Genomic DNA, 6,251 nt, shown 5'->3' on the forward strand with positions numbered 1-6,251 from the left:
TACGGCTGTTTTTGCCCCGAGACGTCCCATTCAGCGTGCACTGTTGGCGGTCGTCGTCACATATGGACATTGGACAAGGTGAGAGGAGGGGATGGTTACGGTTTATGTGACGATTAGCCACTGCGGTCGGACCGCTGGGAGTTCCACTGGGTCGGCCAGGACAGGCCACGCTGCTGTGATAGCCTTAGGGCGGTGACGAGGTGGATTGGGAGCGGGCGGACCGAGCTGTTGCGGCGTTTTCCTCGACTCGGTCTTTACTCATTCATGCCTATTCTTTACTCAGCCTGGGTCAACTTACAACGACCGGAAGGACAAGCCCTCGTCTGACCAGTGATTCACATTGCATATCTCGATTTGAAATGATATCTCTTATCTCACCTCCTAAAAGATGGTATTGCACAGTCAAGGATACTTGCATAATTACACAAGCTATATGCTTTGAAGGATACAAGATGGAAGAAAACTGAAGTATGAAAGCTCATTAATGCACTGCATATGTCTCCCAAATTCGGCGTCTCCCGTCAAGACACTGTCAACACCGCCCTCCCCCACTCCACCCTTTCCAGCAGGTCGGACTGATGACATCATCCAGTGGGAGTGGAGAGGGGACGGGAAGGGGACGGGGAGGTGGCGGAGGGGTGACGTGCGGTCAGATCCCCCCGCGGACGCCGCCGGTCTGGGACCGAGGAGCAGCGCGCCGTGTGTCACGGTGGGTGGGATATCCGATCTGCGGGAAAAGCCAACGCATTAGTGGCCGTAATGGATTGTGCTCTCTATCCTGCGGTTATGCTGATAGATTAAACCATCTGCCATCGCCAACGAATGAAACACGGACGGTTGACCTAACGTCTAAAATAAATCGGTATAGTTATCGAGTCGCCTCATGAAAACGGTAAGCGGTTTGTGGAGCTTCCGATCAATGTGTCTAAAGCCGGAATAATCTAAAAGGCTTTACTTTCAGCTGATCAACTCTTCAGGAACAAATTTATTTGCCCCGGCGGCCGCTGGGCCTCTGTGTCCCCCGCCGGCCGCCGGGGGGCATATAGTTGCCCCCCTTTACTTCTGCGACGATTTCGTCGTAACGCGAAGAGATAGAGAAGCGGAACTATGCACATATCTTCCTGAATACCTAGCCGAGGTTATGAGACCGAATATAAGGGACCGATTACTGGTCAGGAACTAGTTGGAAGTGTGCTTAGGTGTTTTAGGATGACAGTAGTTGCTGTCTAGTTCATTTACAGTTGAGTTTCATGCTCAGCGACATCAGAAACGGTCCATATCGGAAAACGACAAAACTTAATGACGTCACTGTGATGTTATCTTAAATGCTACAACCACCAAACTTTTCTCAAACATTTTCTAGGCATTTCCCTGAAGCTATGCCAAGTTTCACGTCGGTAGCTCATCAGGTTTCGGAGATATTCCACAAAACGTAAAGGAGGGCAACTTTATGCCCCCTCCCCCCAGCGAGGGGCTCGTGAGTTAAAATACAAATAGCATTAAAGAAGGAAGATCTCATTAAGCATGATTCTAGCTATGAATCGGTATTAACTTTAACTCATAGAATTTTCGAGCGCACCTTCTTATTCGAAATCATGCAATATTACATTTTCCGTATTACGTGTATTGAGAGCGATGATAAATTATCGCGCCGTTTTATATAATGCCCGGTTAAAGTGCACTCAATTAATTCCTTGTCGCTTTTAGGGTTTGGGTGTTACCTATTGAAATAACTGGTACGTCTCTATCGTGGCTGGAGTGCCGACAAATAATTGAAAGCGTAAAAATTACCATTTAGAATTGATCTGACAAGTAATGTGTGTGGCCAGTTGCATTTGTTCAACCATCCGACCGATAAAACATTCATTCGATATGTTTCCAGTGTATCGATGGGCTCATAAATGTCATTTGGAAGTCTGATCAGATATTTCGCGGATAGAGGAGCGATAAAAGGGCTGACAGGAGTCCAGATCACCGAATCAGGAAGTACACCACTGTATATATAGGATTGGCACCAATGAAATCGTCATTCTGTGATGCACGAGAAAATAATGTGGAATAGGTATACTTGATTTTCATAAATGTTTTTGCTTAATATTGGAATATGAAGTATTTCACCCGCTTCATAATATGTGAACCGTATCTTCTGTCCCTCCTCCCAATCGGTTGATAAAAATGCATCCTATGATCTGGAACCGATGATCCGATATCTGAGTTCTCCGAGGACATCTGCCGGTACCGGTTCAGTTCAATGCAGCCTGCATTCCTATGAACATGTTTCGGGCGGGCGGTGAAGCACTTCCTGTCCACTGCGCGGTGTTCATGGCTGATGATTTGTTGTAGCTATATTTTCCATGCAGTATGATGTGCGTTATGTTTGCTGTGTGAGACAGAGGCAGGGAGCGCCGAGCGCCGCCGGCGGTTCCGCTGCCGCCGCCGCCGCCGCCGCCGCCGCTGCCATGGGTACTATTAATACGACGCAGCCGTTATGCGGGCGTCAGTAGTGCTGGCTGGGGCGGTCGCGGTGGATCGCACCGTCGGAAGTGTCCCGTGCTCGTGCCACCCAGACCGGCTGCCGTCCCGACTCGGCAGAGCAACGTCCTGAACAAGACGAGCTTACACAAATCTAGACGTGACTCGTAGACGACCTCCTGCTAAAACAGCTCCTGGAACGCCGCTTAGGGCTCAATCGACTCCGAGTTATTGCCAGCAAGAGACTAAAGTCACAGCTCCTGCGAGGACACTCTGCTGAGCCTATCGTGTCCGACCGTTTCTCTGAAACCTAGTCGGATAGGATTCACCCGACGCCGGCCAACCGAGACAACCGGCGAAAAACAGGACTGGCGCGCTGCAAATTGATTAATGACAAACTGAACTGATCGTTTTGGAGTTAAAGGAGCGGCGCCCTGCTGAGGTTGTTTGCTGCAGTCGCCGGTCGGTCAGTCAATCAGTCACCAGTCACAGTGCATCGCTCCAGCTGTTGGTGACAGTGCCGCTGCCGTTCACACCGAAGGGAGCGGCGGGAGCAGAGTCGGGGAGGATCCTCACCATGTCCAGGAGGAACTAGAAGGGGAGCAACACCATGGCATTGCTGCGGCCGGGAGCGCCCCGGGCGCTGTGGCTGCTCAGGTCAGTACCGAAGTACCTACCCCTTCATGAAACGTTTATGTGAATCTTACTTTGAATGATGTTTCGCTACCATGCCGTAGACCATATTGCAACTTCACACGGTTTTTCAGTCAGAAATCCTTGTTAAGGTAGATTACCTAATGATAACTCATGTGCAATTATTCGGTGAACGACGTAAAAGCATCCTATCAGTGGCTATCCCATGCTGCTCACGGTCAATGACCGCAATCTTGCAAGGATCATTTCACCGCATTAAGAGCATGCCAACGGAGCTCACGACGCATTCTCTATAAAATCAACAACGGTCAATTCGATACATTCGGAATTTGATGGAGCCATATAACGTGCTTTTAGCAAGAGTCTGTACCTATACCTACAAATAAAACAAGGTACGTAAAGTGCTCATAACGCGTCTATAGAAATGACAAGCAAGCTGTGCAAGTGATCGTTCATATTGTTGCGTTTACAAAGTGATAATTAAGACGAGAATATCGGACTTTGATGTACATTATATCACTCATAACAAAATTAAGTTTATTCTGTTTACGACAGCACAATTCATAATGCACAGCAAAATTCATTAAACAGAAACCATGCAATCCATCAATAGTCACGCAATATCGAAAAGTTTGTAATGTTGGCAGCATAGTTGTAAACACTGTGAGCAGTACGGATTATATCCGAGAAAAGACTAGATCATTTTTTTTATTTCCCTGCCACTCTCCGAGCCGTTTGTTCATAACTACTAAAACAGATATTCGATCAGAGCAACATCTGCCTCCATCTCTGAAATAAGTCACTATACGGTAGTCTACTACCACAGATTGATTTCGATCGTATCTTTATGTGAGAGCGCTGTCTTATAGTGGCGCCAAACATCTGATCAGAAGTCGATGGCCCGAGAGTCTGCCGCACGCGAGCGAACCATTAGAGCACCGAAAGAAGTGGCGCTGGAAAGCGCGGACGTTTTTCGTGGGATGATTGCCCGCCTTTTCCGGCCACTAGTGGCGTAACAAGCGGGTGTGAACGACACGATGTCATGAAGTCTCGACGCGTTTTATTCCCAAACCGGTGGTTAAGGTACTTGAGTTTGATATAAATGCTGCTATTTTGTCGACGATAACGTATTCTCATGCTAAGTCTTCTTGTTTTTACGAGATGTAATATTTTCAACATTGTTGCGTGTTTTTTGTTGAAAGTACTTCCTGACCCATAGTATATTTTAATGTTAAGCGTTAACGTGAAAACTCAATTAACTATCTATACCATTTCTTTTTTTTTTTAGAACGGCGCCTTTCTACAGGCGTTCAATGGCTCAGATGGTGGTAACATATTTAGTGTTGTACACGATAAAGTCTGCGCCGATTACGATAGACCGCTATCGTCCTGTCCAAATATCTGCTCAGTCGAATGTCATCCATAAAGGATTTGTTCTCAGTCAGTGGTCACTGCAGATCATATGTAGTTATGAATTGTAATGAAAAATGGCTGACGTTATCATATGTTAACTATACGCTGACTATTTGCAGAGAGCCTAAGGTTTACCTATACATGCATTCACTTCTAAACGCCTAAACGTCAGCTTTTTCCTCTAGGGAATAGTCTACCATTTTCATCTCCCCATGATCTAGTGGCGAAGTGACGTTTTTATTGCAAGCAAGCGTCACTACCTGCACGCCGTCCTCTTCGAACCCCGTAACCCACCCACTGCAAGACGATCTCGATCTCTGTCCCCACTGATCCGAATAGACAGGGGGCGGGGCCAGGCCGGCCCACGGCAAACCCAGACCGGCCCACGGCAGACCCAGGCCGGCCCACGGCAACCTGGGCAGACCCAGACCGACCCACGGCAAACCCAGACCGGCCAACGGCAGACCCAGGGCAGGGCGGCCAGCGTCAGACCCAGGCCGGCCAGCGTCAGACCCAGGCCGGCCAGTGGCAGACTCGGGCCGGCCCACGGGAGACCCAGAGCGGCCAACGGCAGACCCAGAGCGGCCAACGGCAGACCCGGGCCGGCACACGGCAGACCCGGGCCGGCCCACGGGAGACCCAGAGCGGCCAACGGCAGACCCAGGCCGGTCCACGGCAGATCCAGACCGGCCCACGGGAGACCCAGGCTGGCCCACGGCAGACCCACGCCTGCCCACGGGAGACCCAAAGCGGCCAACGGCAGACCCAGGCCGGCCCACGGCAGACCCAGGCCGGCCAATGGCTCTCTGCACCCGAGCACCGCGGCCGGCCATTAGTGGCGCCGCGTGGTGCCGGCGGCCCGTGCGGCTTAGCGCTCCGATAATTCCCAGCGGCCCGGCGTGGTTATTTCCGAGTGCAGTAGCGCATGGGAGTCTCCCGCGACACCCAAAACGATCGGACTGACCCCGGCCGGGTGGATGACCGCCGCTGAACGGATAGCCCGCAAACCCAGCGGGGCCATATGAGCCCGGAGCGTGTGTGGTTCGGACGGACGCTGCCACTCCCGCTAAGTGCTCACTCATGGAACCGGTGACTGGCCTGATCGCAGGGTGAACGGATAGCTAAATATACCTACACCGGTTTTGACATTACCCTATCCAGCGGTGCACAGGACCATGTTGTGTACGGACATGTACGGACAGGGTGCGCACCGGTGGAGTAATTAGAGCGTCGTCACCGTCCACCGGTCCGGCCCGCCGGGGGACTGGTGGCGCGCGACACCCCAGTGGCTCATATTTGGCCGCTCATCGAACGGTGAATCCAGTTATTGGGAGGTCACAACTCAGCTATGTAGGCCGGCTGGCAGTCACAGGGCGGCTTATTGGAATGCTTATTTCACCAGGTTTGTATTGTTATTTGACATTTCTAAGAATCATGCCTTGGCAAGAAGTCTATTATATGTGTAAAACTCATTAATACCCTGTTTTCCCTTGTCAAGTAGCCAATGGACTCAACCAGCAGTCCCAGCACATTCAATCGACAATTTTTCATTGATCAATGCCAGAATCACTGGAAGTGACTGCCGTTTCCTGACCATAACAGCTGTGACTTGGCCATCACCCAGACCCACATGGGCACGGTTCTGGTCGTGGCGCAGGTTATGACGTCACAAAGTAATATGCAGGTAAATAACACTGCGGTAGCAACCTCAC

The sequence above is a fragment of the Amphibalanus amphitrite genome, unplaced genomic scaffold (assembly GCF_019059575.1).
Source record: "Amphibalanus amphitrite isolate SeventyFive unplaced genomic scaffold, NRLGWU_Aamphi_draft 000196F_arrow, whole genome shotgun sequence".
NCBI classification, from domain to species: Eukaryota; Metazoa; Arthropoda; class Thecostraca; order Balanomorpha; family Balanidae; genus Amphibalanus; species Amphibalanus amphitrite.